We start from the raw sequence: 24,725 nt of genomic DNA, 5'->3' as shown, positions 1-24,725 counted from the left end.
ACTTTACAGTTTTTAAAATGTAGTCAGAGGTATTATAACATTGTGTCCAAAATAAGTTATTTTGTAGTCTTCCTCATATGAAATTATATTTCATCGTTAAATATGGAATTTTAAAATATTAAAAAGAATGAGGGTGTTCCAAAATATAAGAAACTTGACAGTAAATACCCACCATTAAATAGGTGGCACGGTGTGTGCTCTTTCTACCATTCTTTATGGATTCTCCTGCAATGTGCTGATAAATCTTGAAACTTCTCTGACTCCAAAGTTCCATTGGTAAAGTAGCAGTCTATTAACCATACCAAGTATGCTGTGAAAATACATTAAAAATACTTGATTGTATAGGCTAGTTAAATACTTTTATATTAGTATGACTGATAAGTATAAGGGAGGAAGATATGAGTGCATGTTTTTGCATTTCTTGTAGGCTAAGGCTATGCAAGCAGAAGCTGAAGATCTGATTGATGCATGAGAATGGGGTGTGTGTGTGTGTGTGTGTGTGTGTGTAGGTACAGATGAATATGGGGGAATATACCGATGCAGAGGGAATACAGCAGAAAGATTTGTTGATGGGATGAAAGGTTAATTCTTTTTGTTGACAGTATGAAGTTAATAAAGCCTACATTGCCACCTTATCTAGGTGCTTTGGGAATATGAGAATATATATGAGACTCGGTTCCTGACTTCAAGAAGCTTAATCTCATCAGAGGAACAAGAAATTTACAGATGAAACAATTAGAGAACAAAACTTAATATATAAACTTCTAAATTGACTGTGTGGGCTGGGGTTTGGGGGAGACAGTGTACTAATAATGACTTAATGACTAACAAAAATTCTAAGAAGAGAAAGATAAATGTAGGATAGAAACAGGAAAAATATATTGCGGAGCAAGTATTTAAATTATTTTAGAAAAGGTTTAGTGTGTGTGTGTGTGTATGTGTGTGTGCGCACGCGCTCAAATGCGCGCACATGTGTGTGAAGGCAGTCATAATGAATGAAAATTCTTGACCAGGAGAAAAAAATGCTCAAAGTGTGATAAGAGAGTTACTCATTGAACAAGGCAGAGTATTGAAAATGCACCAGCTCAGTGCCAGGTGTGGAGGATACAAATCTCACATTTCCCTTTTTGTCATCACTTATTTACAAAAAGGATAAGTATATTCATGTTTCAAAGTACAGTTTTCATACCCTAAGTGAACACATTTGAATCCCAGTGGGCTGGCAGAGCTTGTCAGAAACCCCACCTACCTTATTTCCTTAAGGACAACAAACAAACCCACATAGCTCAGAACAGCTCTAACATAGTTTCAAATTTATTTTTTTTCCAGAAAATTAGATTAATTATCTTCTTAGGTCTTAATGGATCCTTTTAGAAATAAGAGTTGTGAGGGCTCATGGACCAAAACAGAAATGATATACTATGAAATGATGTATTTACTTAGTAAAACTGACAAGCCCTCTTTATGTTCCATTCCAGTTGGGGCATCTCTGGCCCTATATTTCTATCACTGACTCCTTCCCCTGGGGTTCTTGGGTACCCCTGCTTCCCAGGCACTTCTGATACCCTGCTACAGTTCTAGTTACCAATGGTTTATGTGTTTGACTTTCCCACTAGGCTATGAACTTTCATATTTTCAGCAATTACAACTAACATTACACCTAGCATCCAGTGGGTTCTCATAGAATTTTGCTGCACACTGTTAAACAATTTGGAGTCCCTGGTCATTAACTATACATGATCCTAGAAGTCTAAGCCATAGGGAACCAACTTTTGCAATTGTGGTTTTTGAGGGGTCAAGTTCCACAGAATCTTAGACCAGAGGGAATAAAAATAAGGTATTAAAAATGTATATATTTCATTTTCTCATTGGTAAATATATCATACAGGTGGCATGGGGAAAAGGATGGTAGGCTGTACCAACAGAATGGAGGTTTTTACTCCCGGAATATAAAATAGAACTGAACTGAATGTCACTTGCAATTTTGACCTTAGGTGAAAGGAGTGAAGAGGGAGAGACAGAAAAAGAGAGAAAGAGATAGACACTCATTACCATCTAGTTTGAGCCCCATGTTGGGTACAGAGGTTACAAGAAAGAAAGAAAGAAAGAAAGAAAGAAAGAAAGAAAGAAAAAAGGAGAAAGAGAAAGAAAGAAGGAAAAGAGGAATGTAGGTAGGAGGGGAGGGAGGAAGGAAGAAAGGAAGGGAGGAAGTCTAAGGAAATCCTTTTGGAAACCAAGTGCTAGGAGTGCTCATGCTCACAAGAAACAGATTCCAAGAGTAAAGATCAGGCTTGAACCCCACTGTGAAATGTGACTCTTTCCAAACCAAAGGGTATTAAAGGGCTGTAGTTCTGTTCTTCAAATCTGGCATTGATCAAAGCTTATATTTGCTTCTGCTCTTTAAAGAGCAAGATACTAAGGGCAGATTAGTGCTCCGGTCTTATTCTTAACTCATCCCATTCTAAATTTAGAGAATGAGGAGTCTCTAACACCCCCAGAATGCAGGGTCCCACTAAACCTGGGGTTTCCTTAAATACAGTAAATCTCACTCATCTTGTAGGTGGTTTATAGTCGACCATCAAATGAAAACTTGTGATTTTCATTAGGGCTCTCAAAAACATCTTTGTTGTTTAAGCAAGCCTGATGTGTTTAAACAATAACAATAACAGAAACACACCAGCAGGCGGTGGACAAACAAAAAGATTATTCTATTTTCCTGCCTGACTAAGGTAGTTCTGGAGAAAATTATTGTAATGTGACCTGCTTTTACACTTATCTCTGATTCTTCGCAGTAGCCAGTAGTTCAGTGTACTCTTTCATTAGGGTTGAAACTACTCTTCTGGCTCCCTGCAGTACCTCTTTGTTCTCTGCATCAGATACCCAAAGCCCTCAGGCTGTTTCTCTTCCCCCCTAAGGCAAGCAGGCAGGAGCAGGAAGAGACCAGTGTGTGTGGAGGAAAGTGGGGAGAGGTCAGACATAAGGGGCAGAGGTGGACCACGCATCACTCTGTAGGCTATGGTAAAGACTCTAAGAAAAATTGGGTGTATTAACAGGGTTGTGAGTAGGGATATGACCCAATCTGGTTTATATTGCAAAAGGACTGCTTGGGTTCCTATGTTGAGAGTAGTCTAAAGAGGCAGGGACAGACAGGGAGACCCACTGGCAGTCATTCAGGTGGAGATTATGGCAGCTGGAGTGGTAGAGGTTGATGTAGTGAGATGTGGCTGAAGTCTGGATCCATTTTAAAGGTAAAGCAAACAGAATTCCCTGGGGGATTTGATTTGGGATGAGAGAAAGAAACATCAAGAATGCTAGAAAGATGGGGTTGTGCCTGAGATTATAGCAAATTTGAGATGTCAAGATTCCTACCAGAAAACAGGTGAAAAAGAGAAAGCTTTTTTTTTCCTATTGCAACATGAGAAGCATATAAATGGGATTCTATTCTGCCTACTGGCAATTACAAGAGGTTTTATAGCTTATGAGCATTAGGTTGGCCATAATAAAATGGGAATGAGAAAGAGAAATATGAGGTGGTGAGTGAGGATGAGCTAAGCTAACCGTTCTCAGATCTCAGAAACACCTGGCCTAAGCAAGTTGTTCTCAAATTTGAGTGCGCAGCAGAGTCACTGGGAGGGCTTGTTAAAACATGATTTCTGGGCCCCACCCCCCCGAATTTCTGATTCAGTAGAGCTGGGTGATCCGAAAAATACCCATTTCTAGTTTTCAGATGATACTGGCATTGTCAATCTAGAGACCACACTTAGAGAACCACTGGCCAAAGGGCAAGCAAGTCTAAGACAAGTATATTCTATAGTTCAAGAAATGAAGCAGTTTAGACCCAAGACCTGTGTCACTTTGTTATAGGAAGATCTTGATCCTTTATGATGGTAACAACAGGAACTTAGTTTTGCACAGGTGGTTCAATCTGTGAATCTGGAGTTTGGGTGAGATAGCTTGGTTTGAGATATTAATTGAGAGCTGCTGGCATACAGATAGAACATAAATCATGAACTATGAGAAACAGATGCTCAAAATGGTTAATAATATGGAAATAGGTGAAATAAAAATTGGAGGCAAAGAAGGAATGATACTTACATCAGCCTTGATTGATATATGTATTTAATAGTCATCTTTTGTTATAATTGATTTGTAGATGCCAAAATCAGGACGTTTTCTTTCTCTCTCTTTTTCTTTCTTTCTTCTTTCTTTCTCTCTCTTTTTTCTTCTTTCTTTTTTTCTTTACTTACTTTCTTTCTTTCTTTTTCATTCCTTTCTTCCAATGTGAGGTGTCAGAGTCTCAGAGATGTTTAGTTACATGACCAGTGTTACACAGCTAGTGTGGCACTTTATATTTTCTAAAGATGGCCACGACATTATCTTGCATTCCAAGTGCTATTCTGAAATATGACCTTAACACTCTTCTCATTGTGAGGTGAAGTCTTTGTTCCCTTCCCTTAAATCTGGGCAGATTATGACCTGCTTGTAACCAATAAAAGTCAACAGATGTGATGCTGCATGACTTCCTAGGCCAGGTTAGAAAAGTGATACAATTTCTACCTTATTTGGTGAAATTCTCCTGCTAAAACTTTGAGCTTCAATATTTGAAGTCCAAATGCCATGAGGCTAGCATACTGTGAAGAAGCCCAAATCAGCTCATACCAAAAGACCAAATGGAAAACGCCAAGGCTATATTAAAAGAGGGAGAGATGACTGGCCAACACTTAGCTGCTCAAGCCATCCACTCTTCTGACCCCAGACATCATATCACAACAACTGCATGAGAGATTCCAAGTTTTGCCCAGCCAAACCTCTTCTGAATTACTGACACACAGAAAATGTGAGATCACCAAACGCTTTTGGGGGAGAAGAGGGGAAATTTAACACTCACTGACGTGACTTCAAACTTGTGTTCTACCAAAAAAATTTTGGAAAACATTCCCTGTATTCACCAAATGAATTTTGGTTAGTGATTTGGTTTCCCAAAGACACATTTCTATAGGAGAGAGGGTTGTACACCAGCCAACACGTCTGTTTATAACTTGATACAAATCTATAAATTAGAATTCTGATTAATCTATCATGCATGAATTTGGACAACATGAATTAGTCCCCAGAGCCTCCTCACTTGGAACAAAAATATCAAGTAGTTACTCTGCAAGGCTCAACTCCATGCCTTGGATATATGGTGAGTCTTCTATGGAATTTGGCAAATTTTCTTTTTAATGTCTTTTAAATGCAATAAGCATACCTCATTTATTTATATGTGATTTTTTTTCAGGGACAATAAATTTTCTATCTAGAAAAGTCAGGACCTGTCATGAATTATTAGAAGATAGTTTACCATTTGTACTTATAGGACTCTTAGTTAAGAATTTCAAAAATTTCAAGAGAAATTTTCATGAGGATATTTGTTAGATTCTGGTCACAATGTTATTTGGAACCTCGGGAACCAAAAGTTGAGGAATGAGTATTCATCTTACTTTTGCACTAAGTTCTGTATGTCTCTTGCTACCTGAAGGATATGTGTTGGAAATTTCTGAAAAGAGTCCCTTTGACTCTGATAATTGTATCTCTCCTAATGTACTCCATCAAAGCAACAATGCAGACTCTTTCTGAAGAGAAACCTAAATGACAGTGTTGTAGAGGAACATCCTCTTCAAATACAAGTCTACTGACCAGAGAATAGATACAGAAAAAAAAATCTTTCTTTATTCCAGGGTCACTCATCCATACACATGATTTTGTTTAACATTTATAAGCTAATTATTCCCTTTTTCCAATTCTATCCAGATCTTATAAATGAACTATAATCGACATGTTCAAAACTTAAAACATGGGAGAATACCTAAAATGTCACCTCTTCTTTTTTTTTAATGTTTATTTATCTTTGAGAGAGAGAGACAGAGAGAGAGAGAGAGTATGGGTTGGGGAGGGGCAGAAAGAGAGGGAGACACAGAATCTGAAGCAGACTCCAGGCCCTGAGCTGTCAGCACAAAGCCTGACACGGGGCTCAAACTCACGAACTGTGAGATCATGACCTGAGCTGAAGTCAGAAGTTTAACCCACTGAGCCACTCTGGCACCCCAAATGTCAACTTCTTCTAATGTCCATATCTCAGTGTCATCCATATATTTGGTGATCGTTTCCCTCATCTTCATATTTCATCCAACACTATATATTTGATCTACTTAGTATCATTTAATTTCATCAATTCTTTCCATTGCTGCCATAGAGTGAAGATTATCATTAACTCGTGCTTGAACTACTCCAAGTGATCAGAATTCTGGATTTCAGGCAACAGAAACCAACTCTAGGTGACTAACTTAAAAAAATTAATCTCAGGGTATTGGGTAGGTAACTGAAAATTGAATACTGGACAGGTGGTTTGGAGATATCAACAGAAACATTGGGAAGGAAAACTACAGATAACACAGCAAAGGTAATTTCCCTTAGCATCATAGTTCTGTTTGAGACCATTTGATTGGCCACGACTATGAAATATGTCCATGTCCTAGCTATCAGAAAATTGACATATCTGACTTATTTTGAATTTAGATTCACACAAGGTTTGCCTCCAAATTAGAAAATATATTTTGATGTTAGGATAACAAAAACTATATTATTTTCATAATTGTCAACTTCCTTTCTATGGTAGATTAAAGATGGCTTCAAATTCTTTGCTCATTCACTCTTTGTGTGTGTGTGCATGTGTGTGTGTGTGTGTGTGTGTGTGTGTGTGTGTGTTAGGGGCAATGGGAGAGTAGTCTAAATATCCTCGCCATGAATCCAGGCTGGCTTCTTGACTGCTTTAATTCATGCTGTGCCAATTTCCAGACTCAAGCCTTAAAAATCTAGCAGCTTTTACGTCTTGTTTTTGTAACATTCACTCTTGCAACCGTGAGACTACCATGCTATTAGAAGCCCAAACTATGTGGAGAGGCACTGGAAGATAGGATGTCTTGGAGAGAAGAAGAGAGAGAGAGAGAAGCAGAAGCAGAAGCAGGAGCAGGAGCAGGAGAAAGAGAAGAGAAGAGAAGAGAGACAGAGAGAGAGAGAGAGAACCAAGACAGCAGACATTTGTTCTTGGAAGAGCTTCCAACCCCAGCTGCCTCAATTGACACCACATGAATCAGAAAAGAACTACCCAACCGAATCCTTCTCAAATTTCTAGCTCACAAAATATGTGCAAAATAAAATAGTTGCATTAAATCACAAAGTTTTGGAGGCAGTTTGTTACTGAGCAATAGATAACCAGAATAGTCTCCTTGCATTCATCCTTGAGTTTCTTCTATTTTCCATAATGTAGCCAAAGGCTTTTTAATATATATATTAAATATATATATTTAATTACTTAATTAAATTAATATATATATTTAATTTAATAATATATATATAAATCTATATATTTAATATATATAAATTTAATAATATAATCATATTATTACCCTGCTTAACACTTTTTAATAGTTTTTCAATGCTGTTAGGATCACAGTCAAAATCTTCAACATTATCTTCAAGATCTTGAATGATGTGTCCCAGCTATGTTTCATCTCTTTTCACTGCCTGCCTCACTCTCTGAACTACAGCCACACTGGCTGTTTTAAGTTTCTCCAAAATGCTACACTTATTTCTGTTCCAGAGTCTTCACATAGGCTGTCCCCTTTCCTAAAGGCCCGTCCTTCATTCCATCAGGCTTCTCTAGTTAACTTTAGCTCATTCTTCAGATCTTAGTTCAAACATCAGGTTCTCAGAAAAACCTTCCCTCATTCCCCAGGTTAGAGTTCTCTCTCATAGCTCCTGTATCTCAAGAGAACAATCATTATATTCTAATTAAATAATTCACTGTAAAGGAGTTTTTATCATTTGCCTTTCCTGCTCGAAATGCAAGCTTTATAAGAGTTGTAAATCTTGTTTTTCTATCTGTCATGCCTTGAACCATGCTTTGCACATAGTAGTTACACAATAAATACTTTTTGAAAAATAGATATATGAAAACTGACTTAAGGTAGATCTATGTGTCTCAAACTTCAAATATGCAGATGGATCACCTGGGGGTCTTGTTAAAATGCAGATTCTGATTCAGGTCTGGAGTGGGGCCTGAGAATTGAGTTTCTGTTTCTAACAAGCTCCTAGGTGATGCCATTGTTGTGGGTTCTGTGGATCGTTCTGAGTAGCAAGTCTATATAAGAATCATAATTAAGTCCTGTGGGTAATATGGAGCAACCAATTGGGATTAGTTAATATTTTAAACCTGTGCTATCATTTTAATTTGATTCAATTAATTTCCACAAACAATTATTAAGCATACTATTTCCCAGAATAGGTTAAACATGAGTAAGATATGGTTAGTGCCCTCAAAAATCTCATAGTATGAGGGGCATAACCAAAATATAAACAAATCATTGTGAAAATGTGTTATAATAAAAGTAGACTACAAATATGGGTTTGAACACAAAACGGGCAGTTGTCAACTCAAAGAGCTCAAAAAATTTGAAACACTTTGGTGATCTAGCATGACTGTAAACCACTGTTCTGTCGTGTTTCGTTTTCTTAGCCTATATATATCCACCTGAACTGAGTTATTGGAGAATTAGTAATTTAAATAATTGGCCTGACTTCCACATTCCATTTTTAGAATGAGCTGTGCAACTCCTTAGTCCTCTTGTGTACTATGGAAAACATGTTTTTGTTTGTTGCTTTCCGATGTCTGTTTATTTCTTTCATTTTCAAGTTGCTGTACAATCTGTCATTTCTGTCTCCAACTTGGTAAATCCATTCTAGTCTTTATAGTTAGACTTGAATTTGAAAACAAAATGTGCTTGAAAACAGTAAGAGAATGATGAAATGGACAGGAGCTGGGGAGGAGTCTGTATTAGTCAGAGTTCTCCAAAGAAACAGTACCAATAGAGTATATGTAGATAGATGAGATTTATTATAGAAATTGTCTCATGTGATTATGGAGGCCAAGAAGTCCCACAATGAGCTGTGTGCAAGGTGGAGACCCAGGAAAGCTGGTGGTATAACTCAATTCAAGTCCAGAGGCCTGAGAACTAAGGGAGCTGATAATGTAAATCTTGGATCAACTGTAAATGTCCAGGAACAAAGCACCAGTGTCCAAGGGCAGGAGTTAGGATGCTCTAGCTCAAGCTGGAGCTTCTTTTGCCTTTTTGTTCTATTTAGGTTCTCAGTGGGTTGGATGACATGAGGTCCTCCCACATTGGTGAGGGAGGTTTTTACTTAGTCTTCTATTCAAATGTTAATTTCTTCTGGAAACATCCTCACAGAAATACCTAGAAATAACATTTTACCAGCTATCTGGGCATCCCTTGGCCCACATGAGCATCACAGAGTCCTTTAGTCCTTTATTCTGGAGTTCGGTCCTTGAAGAAAAAGAATTCTCTTTTTTCTTACTAAGATGTTTATTCAATAGAATGGCCTTTTTTTTTTAAGAGGCAGGTTGGGATATAGAACCTCATTCACAGTTTCGAATACAGAGCCTCATTTCAATCTTGTGTCTACCCTTAGCTTTTTCTGCCCTAATCATCTCCTGGCTTCTTGGGAATAGTTATCATTTTTTTTTTAAGTTCTTCCTTTTCCAGTACAAAACTTTCTTTAACCACTTCTAAAACATCATTTCTCCTGAGAGGAAGATAATGAACTCTGCCCTTCTGGTTATTATTTAATCATTATTTTTTTGGAGTACCCAAAATGTGCTAAGTATCAGCCATTTCTAGCACCAAATTATTATTCAGAGCTTAGTCACTTCTTAATTTGGGTCCTTGAAACCACTTTCTTTATCCCCCTTATTAATATTTATTAGAAGCCACAGAGGGCAAGGTGCGCACCTTTTTAGAGAACATAGGAAAGCCTCTTTCCTGCCCTCTAAGAGCTCTCCATGTCTTGCCTCATCACACTTTTCCAATCAGGCCAATGTGCTACTTCCAAATAATCTCTTTGACCCAACTCTGAGACACACTTCCCTCTCCTATCTCGTGCATCCATTAGTTTTTCATTGCCCATGAATGAAATTTAAATTCATTTGCATCTCAAGCATTTCTTTTCTTTTCTTTCTTGTTATTTCTGCACAGTCAAGCCATCTCCTAAAATTCTTGCCTTTCTCTAAAAGAGATAAAACAGGAAAAGATACCCCCAGGCTTGGATTTTTGTGGCCACTCATCTCCCTTTGGATAGAAACCCACTTTCCCCAAGGTTGGGGTGGCAACTATTTAACTCAAGAGTCAGTGATGAAGTGTTTTTACATAATGTATGCCTCTTAAGAGAGCAGCCATGCCTCTGTTTAGGATAGTCAGCACATTTTCACCTCCTACTTCCCAAAATGCAGCCATAGCACTCAGCACTCAGCCCTGAGCATCCTTTGTGTTCAGTATGATGAGGGCACAGTTTCTCCAGCTCGGAATGTAGAACATATTCTCAGGGGTTGCATTTTACATTATATATATATAGATATATATACATATATAGATATATATATCTATATATATATGATTTATATATAGATATATATATTATTTATATATATGATATATATATAATATACATATATCATATATATATGATATGCATATATATATATATATATATACAATGTTTTCATTTCTTCATTTCAGTGATAATACAATTACAATTTTGGATTATCTGCTTTATTACTTTATAACTAGGTACTGTCCATGGGATTTCAGGGCCCATTATGATTTGTGTTGACGAGTACATTGGTACTCATTGCTCTACCCAGGGACAGTGTTTCATTTTCAGCTTTGTAGTGCTGAGTAAGTACTGCTAACTACAACTAATGTTATGTGGCTAACTAATGTGCCTGTGTATTTTTGAGTAGGACAGAATTCTCAAATTTGAGGGAGTTTCTTTAATGAGCACAACATGAGCTCTGCGGAAAACATTTCTATATTCTAATTCTAGTTCTGGCAATTTACTAGCTTATTGCTCTTGAGAAAGTCTCTTTGCCTTTGTTAAATTCTGTTTCTTCCTGTATAAAAAGAGGTTGAAAAAGAACTACTAAGACCACAGGAGTTCAGTAAGGATTCAGATCATAGTGTGTGCTTCTCTGGTACATAGCAGGTATTTAGTAAGTGATGGCTACAATTATTATATTTTGTCCTGCGAATCAACACTTTCTGCATTCTACTTTCTCTTTCAAGAGGAAAAGATGTTTAAACTCATAAACAACTTTCATTTATTTTTTAAGATGTGAATTTATTTTATTTTTAGCAGGGGAGGAGCAGAGAGAGAGGGAGACAGAATCCCGAGAGCAGGCTCCACTCTGTCAGAGCAGAGCCTGATGAGGGGCTCGACCTCATGAACTGTGAGATCATGACCTGAACGGAAATCGATTCAGATGCTAAACGGACTGAGCCACCCAGAGGCCCCTAAACTCATAAACAACCTTTAAAACACAACTGACTTCTGGGGCACTTGGGTGGCTCTGTTGGTTAAGCATCGAACTCTTGGTTTCAGCCCAGATTATGATCTCACAGTTTGTGAGGTCGACGACACCTGCATCAGGTTATGGGTGCTGAGAGCAAGGAGGGAGCTGGTTTGGGATTCTCTCTCTCCCTTTGTCTCTGCCCCTCCCCCACTTGTGCTGTCCCTGTCTCTCACAAAATAAATAAATAAACTTGAAAAAAAACCTGACTTCTGAAGTGATTGATGAAACTACTGGCCACATATCTTGTTTAATATAGTGCATTATATACTCTCAGTATAGGTCTTGGTTATTTTTAAAAATATTAGACTAGCTTTTATCCCTATTAATATTTCTAGAGATTTCTGAAGATGGCAGGAATAAGGAAACCTAATCAGAAAAATGAAAACCAAAGAAAGCAAGAGTAGTTCCCTGCAGAGTCAAGAGTGAGTGATGCTAACACTGTTTTGCTATATATCTCAATATCACTTTCTGTGTGGTCCTAAACTTGTTCTCTCATTCACATGGGCAGCCAGAAATCCTCTACTAGGCCTAATAAAATAAAAGAGAAAATTGCAGGGGAAAGATGTATCAAGACAGTAATCTATTGGTTTAGATAGATCAAATGCCTGCCTGCCTGTATTGTTTATGGGAAATAAGTGTCATCCCTCCCTCCCAAACTTTGCTATTTTCTAAAATGGATCCACTCTGAGACGTAATTTTTTTCTCCCAAGTTAGACCAGTTGGATTCCATCGATCATAATTGTGACAGATAGCAAGTGATTTGTTTCATTACATTGTTAATGGCTGTAGTAGGAACATTTGAGCTATTACATGAAAAGCTGTGGTTGTGTTGTGAAGCTTCCAAGGATAGAATTTTCTCTTCACCCTTTGTTTCTGCAACAGGCTCTCTTGCCCCTAACAGGGATGCACACTGAGTTTTAAATCCTTTTCCGCTTAGCTTGAGGGAGTTTGCTTTTTTCTGTGTGTCACTGAAAAGTCCAGTATGCAGGCACTTCCCAGCCAGCCAAGACATGAAAATGGCATAAGCAATGTAAATTGATGTAAAAAAAATTACCATTGCTGATAGAAGAAAGGGAGGGGGCATCACATAAAAAGAGGAACATGTGCATCTGAAAAAGAATAAAATTCTTACGAACCTCTTTATTTGGTCAAATATCAACTCTTATACGTGTGGGTTTCATTCTTATAAATCGGTAGAAAACCGAGTAGAGCTGGGCCCAGAGAAGATAAAATGCACAAGATCATGAAAAGCATTCGTCTGATATATTCACAAAGGAGGTAGGCTGATTTATGCCTTTCATGCCAAGCATAATCTTAAACAAGTTTCAACCTTAACTTAAAGATATTTTAATGTATCCATTTGACTCACCACTCAAGCTCATATTGAATTCAAAAGAGACCCCTCAAAGCTCAGTTTTTAAAATGCATCAAGTAAAATTTTATACATTTTTTAATCAATCCAGATGATATCAAAGATAATTCTTAATTAGCTGACTGTCTACCCTTGAATCAATGACAGTGGTGGTTACCAACTGGGAGCAAGAAAGGCATCGACACCTCTGGGTCATTTTAAGGTGATTTTAATATTCTCAGTAACCTTCATCCCTAAGGGTAAACCCTGCTATAATGCAGGCATTGATACCCTAGCCCTTTTGAATACAGGTTAATCATAATCACTTCCCCAGGAGCTTGAAATATTAAACTAATCTACAAACATATCCAAAAGTTACTAACAAATACTTACCAGAAATTCTAGAATGAGGATCATTTGCTGGAATCACCTTGAATTTAATAATGTATTTTCCTCCTAATGTTATTTTTTATAGATTATTTTATTGGCACTAACACCCTCCTTGGGAAACTGGTAGGAAAGCTGGTTTATTTTTCCCTGCTCTAGAAATGAGGAGAGAGAAAGCAAAGTTGGTGACCAACTCAAGGCTGTGAGGTATCAGGACACAGACCTCACACTTTCAGCCTGTTCTCTGCCTTTACACTGCCCATGGTAAATACACCCTGGTGGGCGCCTCTCCTCTCTTTGAGAACATACATATTCATGTGTTTGAAGTCAGCCATGGATATTGACACGGACTACAATGTGTTGAAAAGAGACGGGCAGCTAACAGAATGATTAAGACAACTGAAAGAAAATAAGAAATTTAATAATTGAAATGTCTTCTAACTTAAAAAAAAAGAGAGAGAGAGACTAGATGAACCAGATAAGATGCAAATAAAACAAGAAAACAAAATACATGTGAAATGAAAAATGCAATTGGTTTTGTATCTTCAAATGCTTAACTTACAGGATGGGAGAACACACAATTTAGCTTGTTTGGGTTTAGTCCTCCTAATATATTCTACAGAGTAATTTATTTTCAGAAGAAGCCTCACTGCAGTGCTCCTATTATGATAATGGGAATTTATGCACATGAGTATTTGTGATCACATCACAGAGCAGTTTTGGGAAGAACTAAGGGGGAGGGGAAAATTAACATTTTAAAAATAAAGATGAAGGCTTAAAAAAACCCAGACCCTCTAAATCTTCAACCTATCACTCAATCTGCACACACACACACACACACACACACACACACACCCATGCACGTACACAAATTCTACGGTGAATTGTCTTATTTGGGCTAAGTGCTTCTCTAGCGTAGAACAAAACTTGTGAGTGAAAAGCGGCATAATGCATAGAATGCTTGCATGGATTTGTTGATGAGAAGGTGGCTGCCCCTGAGATTGGAAAACACAGCTCCAGCAGCCCCAGACCTCTCTGACCATATTCACTTTGCTTACTCAGGAGCAGACAATGACAGGCAGGGACTTAGGGGGGAGGGGACGAATCAAAGTCCCTCTTACCCTGTGTCTCTCTGCTAGAATTGCTGTCAGCCTGGTGAGCTGACATGAAGTAGGGGATCAATCCAGTAGACACAGGATGAAAATGTAAACAGGGATAAGCTCTCTGCGTGCATACTCTCTTTCTCTCTCTCTCTCTCTCTCTCTCTCTCCTTCTTCCATTTCATTCTCTTTTTTTTTACACAAAATCCAGACATTTGAGAGGATGGGTATTTTTTCCTGTCACGAACGAAGCCATGCTCAGCACTCAAAGTCACTTAACAGTAGGATCATCTTTAGAGCCCAGCCACACTGCTTTTACTAAATTGTGTATGGTGATTTCAAGACTGTTTTAGAGAGTGTGCCAATATCTGTGTGCATATTAGAGCACTCCAAATATGAATACCCATGGGGAAAATTATGGCAAAGTCACAGCTTGGGTACATTAATGAAAATAAAGCTTATCGTAGTAGGTGAACTAATAGGTCCGTGCACCAAAGTTTATGGGCACAAGTCAGCTGTCACCGGGTAGGCTGAGGGAGACATAATATTCTAGTCATTTCTCTAGTGGAAAGAACATTAGCCTATTCTCTCCCTTAATTGATATTCTGCAACTGAATCAAGCACTGCTGATTGCTGACCAGCTCACACGTTCCCCATATGTCTCCAGATTGCTAAACTCAGAAATGTGAGACTCTGCGTCCCTGAGTTGGTTTGAGGACAGCCAAGCTCAGTAGCGGTTGCTAGACTATGAGTTCCTATAAAGAACATATAAAAATCGAGAGTTTGGGAAGCCGTGCGTTTTCACAATTTCTATGAAACTTAATTGTCTCATATTTAGGACATGACTCAAGGATTCAAACTAATTTCACTGGGTAAACATTATTAAATAGCTTAAGTTTGCCAAACCAGGTGAAACATACTGTGAAAGAATTTTATTTTTTTCCTCTATGTTTGTCCTTTGGCATCCATTCCTATACTTATTTGCTTACGAATGGTGAGACCAAATTATGGATCTAGTTAGCAAAGATTAATCTCAGATTCGAAAAGCTTACATATTTCAGGTATCAACTGTCTATTAAAAATTGAGTTGTTAGGAGTGAAAAGCAGAATGCAGAATTTCTTATCATCATCATCAATAGTCAAGAGCTAAAATTATAACTTCTTTAACCATAAATATATGTTAATATTTTACATTTTTGTTTTACTTTAGCAAACACTATCAAATATAATGCCAAAGCAGCCCCAAATGCACATGACTAATTTAAGATATCAGTGCATGTTCCCATGTGCAAGGTGCTGAGTTCTAAGTATATTAATCATCTCAACAGCCATAAAGGGCTGGGGCAGTTTTTATTCTCATTCTATTGATGAAAAGGCAGAGGTGTAGAAAAAAGTCAGTGTGTTTTTAATTGTCCCGGGGCCCATCTGTGAGAGAGCTAAGACTTGAACCCAGGTAGTCTTAAACCAGAGCTCATCTTAACTGTCTGTTATATTGATCCTTCAGTAACATTCAATGAATCCTATGAATTAAATTGGTGGTACGTTTCATTCATTTTCAATACTGAGAATGTTTATTAAAATATGAGACTAGGTACCATGTATTAAACTCATAAATCCTTTACAATGGACTGTTTCTAAGGTTATTGTTAACAACAGATTGAAAAGTGACAAGTATACAAACGTAGTCAATTTAACAAAATGATACACTCTTTTAGTAACATTTTTTATCATTACTTAAAAATGGAGACAATTCAACAGTGTTCGCAGTAATTAGGAGTCTCCTACGTGTTTACATGGTTAACAAGTATAAATTATGGCGACCTGCTGAGGACTTGCAAATACCTAAGATACAATGGATTATGGTGTGACTATCCATGAGATCCCCTAGATTTTTGCTGGGAATACTTCAAAAGTAAAGACTGTGGATTTCACCTCTTTGACTTAATCAGTTTGCTTTATGCTCTCAGAGAAAGAATTCTCTAGTTTCATTCATCTAGAGAAAACCACAATATTCTTGGTTTGCAGTAGTGAAAAAAATCACCATTTTCCTTGTGGGAAGCGTTTGGTGAAAAGTACAAGTAATTTCTCAGCAAGATCTGATTTGTTAATGTAATCTTAGGTTAAAAAGGAAACCCAAACAACAGAACAAAAGAGATCTTATAATAGTTAATAATCTCAGTACCTATTCATGTACAACGGTACCTTCCCTTTCTCCTTAAAATCAATGAGAAAGAATGTCTAGCTTGAGGGTGTTGCCATAAAACAGAATGAACTATTCTAAACTATTTGGGAGAAATTATGGTGAAAATTTTCAGGAGATACAACTTCCTTCACTTAATTTATTGTCTTGTGCTGTTCTCAAAATCATTCCATCCCTCCATGAGGAGATAGGGGCCATGAGTCTTGCTCACTTGTTTTACACAGTAGCATTTGAACAGAGCTATCACTTACCGAATGTTTGCTCTGTGTCTCAAGGAAATAAAGCAGAAAAATGAGTAATGCTTTATTACCACCAGAGCCTACCGTAAAGCAAATAATATGCTCAGACCTAGAATGAAATCTTACTGAGATTTGGGTGAAGGAAAGGAAAAGAAAATGTAGAAAAAAAGATTGCTAGAATTTTATAAGGCAGACAACCGAAAGGGTGAAAGGAAATGACTCCAAAGTGTGGCTTTAAATAAAATATTCCTTTTATGCTCATCAATTAAACAATTAGTACATAATTCTGTCCTCTCCAGCACTGCTAATGGGAGGGATATGAATTCTTGGTTTACTGCTTTCTTCCTAATAAAGGCAGCCTCCAACTTGCAAATGGGGCTTGGTTACAAAAATTCATTTGTTAGATGCTCACGTGGGACATAAAATGCCCTTTCCCAAAGAATCAATGTTATAAATCATTGTTTGGTTTTAAGGCTGGTCCACATAAGCCTATTTAAAATACAATGCTCCTCAGCTGCACTGCCCTAAGTATTAGCCTGAATTGTGAGCTCCGAGATGGAGGTAACTCATTTTGAATTAGAAGATGGAGGAGGAGTAAGAGACTCCCTTTCCTTGAATACAAGACAACCCAAGGATATGGTGACCATTTTTTCTGAATTAAGAAGTGGGGCACATGACCCAGCAAAAGTTTTTTTTTTCTTATGACAGTATGTAATTGGAAAATAAAGAATTTTCCTCCCAGAATATCCTACTGGTAACGCACTGGAATTGGTACTACCCCTGAAAATCCAGTAGATTTGGATTTTCTACACTAGTACCATTTGAAAAAGAGAAAGTTGGTGGATTTGCTTTATTCTGCGTGATTTTAAAAGCCCAGCTAGAAGCAGGAAGCCCAGGAGGCTGTTACAGTTGACCAGGAGAGAGATAATGGGACCTAAGATAAAGCCAAGCCAGAGGGGACAGAGAGGACACCAATTTAAGATAGATATTAACAGGTAGGAATATCAAAATTTGGCCTACATTTGGGAGGAGAGAAAGGGAGGAGATAGAATGTTAGGGGGAGCTAAATGGTGAGAGTAGCTCCAATGGTGGATCAAAATCATCAGTGCTGGAGGAAAACAAACCAATTAGCAGAAAGACAAGCCTACCCAAGGTCAATTCTTTCAAGCCATTCTTGCTTTACACAGCTCCCTTCTTTTTTCTGCTTTGGACCTTACAGTTCCTTTAAAAAGCACTGAGATTGTAACAATGTGATCCTTGAAAGTAGCACGAAGTTAAACTGGTGGAGGGACTGTGACTGAGGGCACAGGCCTACAAATACTCCAGGTACTATGCTAGATCATTTTTCTTGCCTTATTATTTGATCTTTACAACTGTCCTATAAGAGAGTAGTTGTCCTTCTATTATGTATGTGATAACAGAAGGGTTAAGTAACTTGCTCAAGATAGTGGTTGTATCAAACTGATCCATCTGTCTTGCATTCTTTGTGCTTGTTAACTTGTGTGTCTGTGAGTTGTCTCCAATGCAATTAAATTCAATTCATACATTCAAATAGTGCTTGGTGAGTCCATAAGACATGATGTGCTAGATACTGTCTCTTGGACCCTAGGAATAAAGAGAACAAGATTTAGCTTTGCCCTCAAAAAGCTCTTACTAGTGAGGTATGCTTCTAGAAGTGTGAAAGTAAAGAGACCTTTCCTGAGAGGAAACAAATAGAGAAGTGGAGAACCTTGATCCTGTGACTAGAGGTTGAGCAGTGTTTCTAGAAATATCTCTGCACAAACACTTGCTGCACCACTAGTGGGTGGGAGAAACTATCAGTAAATTCTCTATAAAGTATAGGGGTACAGGCAGTGCAACTTTGGTATGGTTACACAGTGTGGTGAAAAGAATGTACATGTTGAAACCGAACAGACCTTGGCTTGAATTTCAGCTTAGCTAATGGTTATCAATATGACTTTGGGTCAGTCATTTCACCTCATGTGTGAAATGGATATAACACGATAAGAATTGGATGTGGCCCAAGTAAATAAAAAGCCAACCCGGTGCCTGGTGCATTATGGATACTCGGTACATTTTAGCCATTATTATTATACTTACTTTATTAGATACTGCTAACCCCGCTTCTCCATTGAAAATGGGACAACATAACCATACCATAGTAAAAACCCTCAGTCTATCGTAAGTATGATGAGCAGAAGATGGCAGACATAGCAGGAGTGTTGCCTTTCGGATGACTACTACCCAGTGGAGTTGCTGGCAGCATCTACATGAGACGAGGTATTTGGTGGTTGTGGCAGAATCCAGGAAAAACCACAGAGCTCAGCAAGAGTTAATGGCACTTGTGTCCTAAGGACAAAGAAAAAGCCAGGGACAAAGGAAGGGGAAAAAGGAGAAGTCATAAGTTAACTTATTCATGACTATGTTTGAAAATCCATTCATTTATTCATTCGCTCTCTCAACAAGTATATATTGGACACCAGCTAGATGCTAAAATATTGCTCTAAGCTGTTTGGATGAGGTAGCTCGATAAGGGAATCAGGAATCCTGCCATCCTCTGTGTCCTCATAGAACTCACAGTCTGATGGAAATGAGGGAGGCAATAAGTAGACTGGCAACAGTCAAGATAACAAGAGAAACCAAAGAGAGGATGTGCTACAACAAGGAGTCTCTAAATTGGAACGTGTGAGGGGAAAAAACCGCAAAAGACCTTTCTTCTTACGCAGTTTGTGTGTATACGTTCCTAATATTTAATACAGAGGATGCAGTGCTCCTGTGTCTGGCATGCACAGTAGATGATGCCCTGTGTCCTGAGGGAAAGGCAGATCTCTCTCTCTCTCTCTCTCTCTCTCTCTCTCTCTCTCATTTGTGCACTGACTGGTCTTCTGTAAAAGGTCTTGACACATGGACCCTTTGTATGGTGTGCTTTTCAGTCACACTGATGTAAAAATGACTGAACATATAATAAGTCAGCTAATATGTTTTCATCAGAGAAGTCTGAAACATGCATATACAGGCACAGTGAACCTCACCCTGAGTGCAAATTTGGTATTGTTTCTATGCGGCCTTTAGAGATGGCATAGCTGTCATCTGTCTAATGAAATAAATACAATATAACAAAATGAAAACAATGAGGTGAACAACTGAAAACCAGATTTTAGCGTTTCGGTTTCAAAAATGTTAAACAAGATTTCCAAAAATAATGAAGCACAGTCAATCACAGTGTTCTCGGCTAAAAATTAAAATTAATATAGTTCAGAGGGAGAGCGAAGTTTTATTTACTCAATAAAATAAATACGTTTGAGATATAAGCAGTTACATAACATAACAAACCATAACAAGCAGTGCATCTAGAACACGTTACAGAAAACATAATATTTTAATCACAATGCATTAATAATTTCATGAGCTAAAACTCGCTTATCTTCCACCCTGGAAATGAAAGCACTCATGTTATTAATAAACGCATTTGTTCAGCTTTTTATAATCACTCAGGTTTACAGACATTTTCTTTTCTATACTTTTTAAATTCATTCTTACTCTTTTTAAAAATTAACCTACCAGGTGAAGACATTATTAAAAAGAAAAAAAAATCATTCAAATTGGTTTGCACACAAAGACAGAGTTCTAGTTCTAAACTTCATTGAATTTTCAAATATTTATTCTCCATGTCTACTGGCATGAGGATGAAGTACACGGTGGTGTGGTGGTCAGGTAGTACAAGCCTCGTATCTAGGTTCTCCGGATTCTGGCTCTCAAGTAATTAGCGTCTGGACGCGGTTGCCCTGCTGTAAAATGGGGTAGAGGTTCTTCACCTGTCTGGTGACAGGTTCCGGGGGAGATAATCCATTGTGGGATGTAGGTGTTCAGGCTGTACCCTAAGTGGTCAGTTAGATCTTTAGGAGGGATTCCTAAATTTGTTGAGTTAATTTTCAACTTTTTTAGCTATAAATACGAGCATCAAGTCCTTAGCTTTGGCTTTGACTTCACGTCTTTATGTTAAAGAATACATATTGCAAATGTGTTTATCTTCATCTAAATTGAACACCAATATAGTTGTCATTTTGATTATTCTGAGATCCCTCAGCAGGCCGTATTTCACCTTATTAGTAATTTGGGAGGGTTAGGGATGAAATCCATGGCCTTTTGAATATACAGAACACACTAATGATCCACTTTCTTTTGACATGCATTTAACACCCATTAACAATCGGTGATTTAGTCGTCAGAGGGCAGAGATGGTCCCCATGCAGTGTTCCAGGGCCCTACCAGGCCTTCACTAGAACCTTGCTTTTGAACTGACCCAGATATGGGCAACACTTCTACTAACTGGCAAGATAGGATCATTCGAAATGAAGGCTGGAACTCAGCCAGTCTGTCAGCACAGAAGTCTGCGGCTCATCACAGCACAACCCTCTGAGGCTGTAGATACGTGGAGAATGAATGACAGTCAGATCCCGAAGCCGCTGCTGTACAGTGAACCGGAGAGAAGGCAGGCAAAGAAAATAGAAAATAGAAATGCTCTCAGGTTTCATAGCTGCTCACAGTCCAACCACCTGGTGGGCATGGGGGACTGCCGAGGCAGTCAGGGCATTTTGGCATGCGGCAGTCGGAGACTGTTGGTCTTTTTAATAAACATCTGGGCAGTCAAGTCTAAGAGATCCTGAAAATTAAAGAGTCATCTTTACATTTGGAAAGTGTTATTGTACATTGATTTCTTCCTCTACTCTTCCATTTGGAGCACACTCATGATCAGCAATGTCATCTTCGAATACTAAGGGCAGTGGCAAGCTGTGAATTGGCTTTGGGAAGACTTTCCTCATATGTGAGATCTTGCCTACCACGTAAACACAAACGATGCCACTAGAAGAAAGAATGCATTAGGAATTCATTACTTCATATCATCCACGATTTTTATATGAGATGACTTTGTGGGAACAAGAAGATTTCCAAGGAGGGTTGTAACTAACATTTAGAAAATATATTCATATTGCTAAAAGGGGACGGTGGGCCTTTGGCTCAAAATGTAACCAGTAGCATATACGAAAGGATGAATAGGATATCAAGATTTTAGCCTTCGTGTAACTTGAACATTTTTCTCTTGGCATATTTAAATGCTAGTCTTGAGGTTTGTATTTCCTGTGAAATTTCTTCAGTCATCTTGAGGGGCTGTTACACACCTTCCAATCTTCGTGTAATTAAGGCAGTAGTTTTGTTGTCATCTTGTCACAACTCATGAGAAAAACTGTGAAAACTGACGAGCATATGCAGTAGTAAGTCAGTATTAGACAGCTATATGTAATTTTGCTTTGCATCTTGAGGCACTCCATTGCACTTGTGAATAGTCAGCTATTCCTTTCCCATTACGTACGTTTTCCCCCCTAAAGATTCTTTTTTTTTTTTCCCTTTTCTTTAAACTTACCAAGAGGCATCTCATTCCACTTAATATTCTGGGAACTCAGGTGTTGTTAAATCTAGCAACAAAGTCAATTTAATTTGTCTAGAATTCACTAAAATTAAGACTTTATTCTCTAGTTTTAATGGAATGCTAAATAATATATTATTATAAAATTAACTTAAGTCAGAGCTCGTTCAAATGAATGTGTAAATATTTCACAATGTTGGCAATCATGCACCGAGAAACTCCTTTGTGCTATTTAATGATGTTTTTTTGGCAAAAACAGGTGCTGCCACATGGACAGTGATAACACGGAATTTAAACAATAAATTATATACCTGTATCTTTATTATTTGATGAGCCTTAGAGCCTTCTACACATTAGAAAATTTTTTCTTGGCTCATATTGCTTCTAAATACTGAAAACGTGTTATAAGTTTCTAGCAGTTAAAAAATGACCAATCATTCATTACTAAACCAAGAAATCCTTCAAGGAGAGTCCCAGCAAGTTGAATTTATTGAATTTATTATCACTTAGAACAGAGATCTATTATCAACATCACAGTAAACATAGTTGAAAAACAAAATTACAATTGGGGATGTTTGTGGGCAGAGAGTGACATTAAATTCCCAAACATAAAAGACCTCACAATGACTTCACAGACATAAAATTGGGCATGACTGGCGGGAGCAGTATGGATTAGAAAGACCCGAGAACTAACCATGAGTCAGCAATGCTTGTCGGTAATTGATTATGGTCTCAAAGATATATAAATAAGGACACGGCATCACGGGCTCCACATATCCCAGACTGACTAAGCCTATCGTTTTGCCTATTTTTGAACTCTGTATTTTAATCAATTGACAAGGGCATAGAGAAGAAAAATGGGCATAATGGAAGTGTTGAAAAATGCATGGTAAAGCATAGTGCAGAATGGAATTCAGTTTGAAATCTAGAATAAAATATATAGAACATAATATACCATATATATAGTATATATGTAGAATATAATATATAGGAAATAATATAATGTTTTGTAATAATCTGTAATATTTGTTCCCACAAAAGAAAACTTCTTGATTAAAGTAAAAATACGCTGGGACATTTAAGAAGTTAAGGGGAACAAAGGAGACCATACCATTTATTGTTCAGGCAGCACATGAGCAAAGTTCTTCACTTAAGATGGTTTGGTGAGGTTCTTGGAAGACACAGGACAGTTGATGAACTTTAAGTCATTGCTAGGCCTTTTACCTTTATGACATCTGTAGCCAAAGTCTAAATTTTACTCATTTCAACCTGCCTTTTTGAGATCTGTAAGCCCATGTGCCTTTAACAACTAAAAAGAAATACTATGATGCCCTGCAAGGCATCTGAATCAGTTTCAGTGTAATGTACCATCCTGTTTTGTCCTGCCTCCTTCTGCCTGCCATCTTCTACTCCTGACTTCCATTCTGTAGAATGCATCTAGCATTTCCCATGTTGTGCTTGCTCAGCTCCAAAAGTCAGTGGCAATCTAGCTGTGGCAACAAGTATCATGCTGTAAAACCCAATGCTTTCCTCCTCTTTATCTTCTGTTCTCTTTTTTCATAATTTCCAAGCAAAGAAAGACAGATTCTTCCTGGTTTTTATCACCTCTTCATTTCTTATCATTACAAATGCTTTCAGGTTTCTCTGTGGAGTATCTTTGGTGCTATTCTTCCTACAGCCTAGAAGAATCAACTTCTGCCTAAAATACTTTCTTCTCTGACATTCGTACCTGCTTAGAAGTGTGGCACGTTCTTCTTGGCCTTTGGTAACAGAGGGGCTGACACCAGTGCTTACATGACTGAAATTCTTGAGAATGTTGAGATTAAGATTGTTGCGAATCTTAATCTTACAATATTAAAGGTAGAAATTTCTACATTTGAGATTTGAGTTGATGGAAATGCATTTTAACAATTAATCTACTGTAAACGATTGCTAAATTCATCTATCTATGTCTATTTTTTTCTGCTATCAAATGTGACTCGTTCAGAAAATGTTAAGACTTTAAACTTTCTTTTCCCCTGGTGAATATTCCCATCCTATGAAGAAGTTATGTTTCTTATGGTTCCTATATTACACTAGTCATGCACTCATTCTGATCTTTAGAATGACCTGAAGATTTAGGCATACATCCACAAGGTTAGGAGAAAATTTAAAATATCCTCTTGGGTTTATTTTTCCTTGTTACCCAATAAAGCTCAAAACTGGAATAAAGTAATGGTTTAAAATGAATTTTGTTTAGTTTTAAAAGCCATGTTATCTTCTCAGTCTGTTTCTTTTCTTCACTCAGTTTTATTTTGTATTTTTATATTCTCACACTCTTGGTTATCAGATAGTTTTATCACTGTCTTCCTGCAACTCAAAATGATACCTATTTCTACTCCATATACAGCCAGTATTCACCTTGTTTAAAGATAAATGATCAACTTCATGTTTTAAAATTCTATTTTTTAAAAATATTTTAGTGAAATATTTTAAGGATTAAAAAAACTGTAAAGGTCAAACCACTAAACTATTTTATTGCTTTCTTATACTTCCCACTTCAAAAGTTTTTCCATTTAAATC

The 24,725-nt window shown here is 37.5% G+C and overlaps 1 long non-coding RNA gene across 7 annotated transcripts in view; it reads right to left on the bottom strand.

The window, feature by feature from the left end:
* Positions 1 to 15,847: 15,847 nt before the first annotated feature.
* The window catches only part of LOC109499790, a 419,289-nt gene continuing 410,411 nt past the window's right edge, over positions 15,848 to 24,725 (bottom strand). For all 7 annotated transcript variants that reach the window (XR_006598084.1, XR_006598086.1, XR_006598087.1 and 4 more), the window contains one exon: positions 15,848 to 19,087. This is a non-coding gene — a long non-coding RNA (uncharacterized LOC109499790). The remainder of the gene's footprint in view (positions 19,088 to 24,725) is intronic.

The sequence above is a fragment of the Felis catus genome, chromosome B2 (genome assembly GCF_018350175.1).
Source record: "Felis catus isolate Fca126 chromosome B2, F.catus_Fca126_mat1.0, whole genome shotgun sequence".
In the NCBI taxonomy this organism is placed as follows: Eukaryota; Metazoa; Chordata; class Mammalia; order Carnivora; family Felidae; genus Felis; species Felis catus.
This window is presented reverse-complemented; position numbering and strand designations above follow the sequence as displayed.